The sequence below is a fragment of the Callithrix jacchus genome, chromosome 3 (assembly GCF_049354715.1).
Source record: "Callithrix jacchus isolate 240 chromosome 3, calJac240_pri, whole genome shotgun sequence".
NCBI lineage: Eukaryota > Metazoa > Chordata > Mammalia > Primates > Cebidae > Callithrix > Callithrix jacchus.
Window position 1 is genome coordinate 173,176,649 of NC_133504.1, and position 6,499 is coordinate 173,183,147.

Below are 6,499 nucleotides of genomic sequence, written 5' to 3' on the forward strand. Positions count from 1 at the left end.
TACATCTAATGGTGTTTGACGTGTCAGTGGTAAATACAGGTGCTGTTTAGAACCAATGACATAAAGCAATCATTTTATTTAGGTGAATGATAAGCACACTTTGAAACTTTTCACAAATTCTCCCAAATCTTTCATTTTTCACTCTATACCTTTCACCTGGTGTGATGGTTAATTTTATGTGTCAACTCGACTGGGCCATGATGCCTTGATACTTGATTAATCATTATTCTGGATGTTTTTGTGAGGGTGTTTTGCTAAGGGATTTACATTTAAGTTAGTAGACTTTGAGTAAAGCAGATTGCCTTCCATAATGTGGGTAGTCTTCACCCAGTCAGTTGAAGGCCTTAATAGAACAAAAGAATGACCTTCCCTGAAGCAAGATGGAATTCTACAGCTTAACAGCCTTCACACTTGAACTGTAGCCTTGGCTCTTCTGGATCCCTGCTCTGCAAGTTTTGGACATGGCAGCCTCCATAAATACATGAGCCAGTTCCTCAAATATCTTTCTCATTCACACACACACACACACACACACACACACACACACACACACTATTGATTCTATTTCTTTAGAGAATAATGCACTTGATTTCTCCATATTTTGTATAAATTCTAGTTGTCCAGTAGGGCAGCCTTGAATAGCAGTATCAAAACTCTGTAAAAAGGCTAATCTGTGTATCTGTGTTCCCAAACTCTAACTTTCAATGCTAGAATCTCTGAAGTACTTGTTTTGCTGCTGAGAGGAATTGGCTGTCTTTGGTCTTCGGCTCCCACATTGGTTTAAAGAAAGAGATCAGTGTTGGGAATAAGATAGCTCCAAAGAGCAGAATGAAGGGAAATCAACGAGTTGGCTCCATCAGTGATTGCTATAATTTTCTGATTAAGGACTAATCTAGGAGAAAACCTTCCCGATTAGCTGTTTTCTCCGGGAAGATATCCCAATACTTGTCATTTCATTTTTTGCTCCACATGAACGATCTTACCTGTCTTATTGTTGAGATATGAGTAGTGGAGTTAAAATAAACTTAATTTTAAGGTGTTTATTATTTGTTCATATTTTTATTCAAAATTGTTAAAGAATCATATGCACCAATATTTATTTCTCTGCTATGTTCAAAGAAAAAGATTCAAAAACTTTGGTCGAATTTTAAGGTTTAGCCACTAGATGGCAGTGGTTAACCACCTTTCAGTTTGTTAACCTGCATTCAATTCCAGCTAATGTTTTCTATTGTCCGCTGGCAAATTGAAGAGAGGAAATACATAAAGGCTATTTACTGGAGATGTTGAACAAGATAGAGATTTTATTAATGGAGTGTTGAGCAGATTTTGTAATTCGACTGCTAGCAAAATTATTTTCTTTATTGTTATATATTTGTACTATTAAAAGGAGAAAATAGGATCGGCATTGAAACGTACAAAAACATGGTCAGGCTAAATGCAATCAGCATTGACTGGAAACGCTTATCTTGACCAAATGCTAAGCTGAGCAGAATGACTACAGCCTGATACATCTGCTGAGCTGCTTTGAAACATTGTTTTTGATCACATGTAAGAAACCCTTTGCATTTTCATGACACCTGCACCCAAGAACACTACCACTAGGGCTTGTGACTGTCAAGAGAGACGCTTTCTGCCGGAGTCTTTTACCTTAAACTGAAGAAAAAGGGATTCCTCTAAGAAAATGTGCTTGGAGACTTAGGATTTAAACTTTATCACTGGTTGTCTCTTTGTATTATATTTAACATTAGATTTTTCCAACTTATATAGAACATTCAGTGTGTGGTCTACGATGGTCTTTTGGGGATGGAGTGACGGCAAGGTAGAGCTCTGGAGTCATGTGATCCATAGGTAATATTATGTTGCTATCGTTTAAAAAATATTTGGAGAGGCAGAAGTCTGAGCTTAAAATTCTTAGGATCTTTAATAAGTGGAGAAGATTTGGGAAATAAAAATAATGAAGCAATCCAAAGAACAATGGAGGCATTTCTCCCTAAAAACCTAGAGGAGGAAGGATGAAAATACTAGAAAAGTTGACCAAGGTATACATAGGTCTTAAAAACATTTTTTTTTTTTTTGAGATGGAGTCTCACTCTGTCACCCAGGCTGGAGAGAAATGGTGTGGTCAGCTCACTGCAACCTCTGCCTCCCAGGTTCGAGCGATTCTCCTGCCTCAGCCTCCCAAGTAGCTGGGACTATAGGCGTGTGTCACCACACCCGGCTAATTTTGTATTTTTAGTAGAGACTGGGTTTCACTATGTTGGCCAGGCTGATCTCAAACTCCTGACCTCGTGATCTGCCAGCCTCGGCCTCCTAAAGTGCTGGTATTAACAGACATGAGCCACTGCACCTGGACCTTAAAAACATTTTTAAGCAGCAAGGGAAGAAATTAATGTTCAGTAGAGTGCCACTTCAAAAGGAAAGGGGCAAAATACTTGGCTAACAGCACGTGACTTGTAGGAGAATCAGTGCTCTTGGATATAGGCTAAGGAAGGTCACCATTAACAGCCAAAGTGAGTGTCATAGTCCTAGTCACAGCAACCTCCACCCCCTTCACCTTCTACAGGAGTAGATAGGAGTAGAAGGCAGGAATCCATGCTCAGACTATTTAAGGAGCCAAACCTTCAAAGTGTGTTGAGAGACTAAAATCCCCCAGCCTATACCTTCATCTTATTCTTATTTATGAATAAGCATCCCTTAGCCTTCTTTTCCCGCAGCGTGTTGCACTCATGTCCCTCCGTGACATAACAAGGAGGAAAATAAATGCATACATATTGGATGCTATTTTCCGGATGCCAAGTCTCTCTCCAGGTAGTAATTAGGAAGGAGTTTTATAGAACATTTAGCAAAAGCACCCTGGGCATCTGAAAGAGTTAATTTCTCTCTTTATACAATTACTACCAAAGGATTGCTTCTGGGAGGAAATCTATTTAATTCTGTTCATAAAAGACATAAAGCTGGGGACTAAAATTGTACAGGAGGAGATGTGCATCGCTAATATCTTTAAAAACAGAAAAGAATGGGATTCAAAAGGCCTCAATAAATTTAAAAGAAGACCTTTTAAAAATAGTGATATATGCCAGATGGCACACACAGGAATCGATATTCTGAGTCCTTTAGGGACCAGGTTTAATTCTTTTGGGTCTCATGTAGCATCTGATGCAGCACTCTGCACTTAGTGGGCACCTAGTTAATATTTATTAAAATTAGATTGCGTGCGGAACAAGCACACACACACACACACACACACACACACACACACGCTGGTCATCAGAAGTACCCATGCTGAAAAAGGCACTAATGCTACAAGCATTATATCAAAGGTATCATTTCACTCATTTGCTTAACACACATTTTGTGATAAGATAAATAACAACCTGCGTCTGCCTTGAAGGAGTTCATGGTTAAGGGATGATTCTTCTGAAGCACTATCTTGCACAGAGCAAAATGACCCAGTTCTCCAAAGCAGGGTGGGGTAGGCTTGAAGGACCTCCTTTATAATAGAGCTGCCTCCCTGCGCTGGTTATGAAGCTCTGTTTCTCAGCCTCAACCCTCCCTTTCACACTCTATTTTGCAACGCTGGCACTGGGTCGGTAGACGGCATTTCTCCTGTGCTGCTGGCTCCCTCATAAACTCTGCAAATAGGGATGCTAGAAGCAGACTGGAAGGCAGGCAAGCTGCTGAACGGAGGTTCTTCTTTTCTGTTGGCTTGCTGGTCCTGTTGGTGTCACGATGGCTCAGCAGGTGGTTATGGTGAACAGATTCATTCCAAACCTTCCAAAGCAACCTTAGCTGCTTCCTTAGAGATACCATCCCCAGTTTGTCAGCCACCCAGCTGCTTCTGGACTCAGTTCCATAGCCACAGAGAATGGCAGGCAGGGCCATCTCCACCTCTTCAGTGGTCTGGATCCTAGCACCACCGTCATCTTTTCTCAGTTTCTAGGTCCTAAAAACTTTATTCTGTTCCCTTTGTATCACCAGCCCTGGGAGGGAGTAGCAGCAACTTTCTGAAGCTACTATCTCTGTATCCTCTTTTCACTTTTGTAGCCTTTGTGTTCCTCCTATACCTTGTTTACTCATTCCCTCTATGACATTCTACTCTTAAAATTGCTGGGTGTGCTCTTAACCAAACCCTGAAGAACACCCTCCGTCATACCTTTCTTTTTCTCTTGCACTACTTCTCATCTTAGCATCTGTGAACACCAAGTCCGTTAGATATCTTCTTATTCATAGTTCCCCACACTCCATTTGAATATAAGCTCCATGAGAACATAAAATTTGTGTTTTCTTTCCTGCTGAATTCCCAGACCTCAGAACAGTTTCTTCTATTTAGTACGTCTTCAATATGTATCTGTCAAAAGAATAAATGAATGAATGAATGAGTGTAGAATGAATAAATGAATGGTTATTTCTACTGGCTATCATTATTTCTACTGCTTTATCCTTCCACTCTCTGCTGTCTGATCCTATGTCTATTCTTGGCACTCTGTTACGCTCTCTAAACTAAACAGCTTCAATAGCTTCCTTCTAGGCTAGTTGGCACAGGATAAGACTATTGAAATTGGATACTATAGCTTAGTGGTTCTCAACTGTTCTCTTGGGGGTTATTGGGCAATGTCTGGAGACCACTTCATTGTCACGACTAGGAGGCAAACGTTCTTCTGGCATCTAATGGATAGAAGCCAGGGATGCTGCAAAACATCCAACCGTGTGTGGAACAGCCCCCCATGACCAAGAATCATCTGGTCCAAAATGTCAACAGTGCCGCTATTGCTGTTAAGAAACCCTGATTTACGTGTTAATGGTTTAGAAACAAGAAATTCCTCAGATGATACTTTCAGGCATCTTTTGGTCCTGTTTATTTATTTCTCTGGCTGTATAAGGCCAAGTATCCTTGATGAAGAAAGATACAACTCATTTTGTCATGGCGAAAGACCCAGATGTTTTTTAACAGAATGATATTTAAAATGCTGAGAGCAGAATATCCGGAGGACGGACTAAATATTTGGCTATCTGGCTGGACTTTTGTAGAGTTATACAGACAAAGCCTGTGATTAAAAGGCAGAGAGCGATGTGATAGCCAGAGGGCCGGGGTGGGGTGAGGGCAGGCAGTAGGTTGTTTATGATGTTGCATAAGAAATGTTTAAAAGAACAGAGTGTCTTCTTTCTATTGATCCAAATCCCCTAATAATAATTATAAGAACCGGCTGTTTTCCTCCCAGATAATCCAAAGAATAGCCATTAACTGGAGACAAAGAGTTTAAAAATGACATAAATCACTTGGGAATTTACATTTTGAAGGTCATTGTGGATGAGCCAGGTGGTCTCCTTCTGGACTTCAATTATCAAAATACATTTTCCTAAAAAAAAATTGACCTGCTTGGGTAATTGCTATGCTGATGAACTCCGACCCTAAGCTTCCTCCTCTACTCCCACATTTCCTTGAACAAGTTCATTCTATCACCTTAGCTACCAAAATATCCACAAGGTATATTTTTCTACTCAGTGTATGGCTGCAATCCTGTCTAATGCATCAAGCAGAATACAAAGTACTATGCAACTGTTAGAAATTTTTCCGGCACAATTCCCAGAGTCATTACTTAGTGTCATCTTCTTTCCAAACTGTACTTACTAACTTTTTAGTAAACACATTTGAGCCTTCACCCATATTCATCATCTTTAAATTATAACTCTTCTAATCAAATAATTGAAGATGGTCATTAAAAGAACATTTAGTTGGTTTCACACAGTTGCCGCTAAAATTGCAGTTGTTTAAAGACATTAAAGATAGTTTGTCCCAGGGGGTACCTGTGAAGTTTGCCAAATAACACAGAGATGTCCAGCTAAATTTACATGCCAGATAAACCACGTGTTTTTCAGCAAAAGGATATCTCATGCAATATATGGGAAAGCTTTGTGCTTGAAAAATTGTGGTTTATCTGAAATTCAAGTTTAACTGAATGACCTATATTTTTATTTGCTAAATCTGAAAAACCTAGTGCTTGTCTGCCAAGGTTTACATATTTGCAAACTCTTTTAATACAGAATTTCTTTTAAATAATATTGGCAAGAATATTTTCTTTGTGATTCATGAACTCTTTCTGTCATGAAGAGATACTCACAGAATAATTAGAATCTCTAGGAATATTTACCACACCAAAAATAATGCAGTCATGAACTCTGGTTTCAAATTATCAACCCATAATGTCCTGAAAACAAGTTCTGTGATCTTGACCATTTGCAAAGTGCATAGTTGCTATGTCTGTTAGACTCTAATGCAAGTAAAACTCAGTTCCCGTCTCTCCACTTAATCACAGGTCCCAGAGGAAAACCCAGTGATTTCCCTTTTTGTTGATGATCAGTGGACATGGCATGTGAAGAAAATAACTCCTTAGCCATGTCACATATGGTCATCAAACCAGACTTGGCTCAGCTGATCTGATTACCTGAGTTTTCTCCTGATTAATTCTGAATGACACAGAAAAATCAATCATGAGGACAG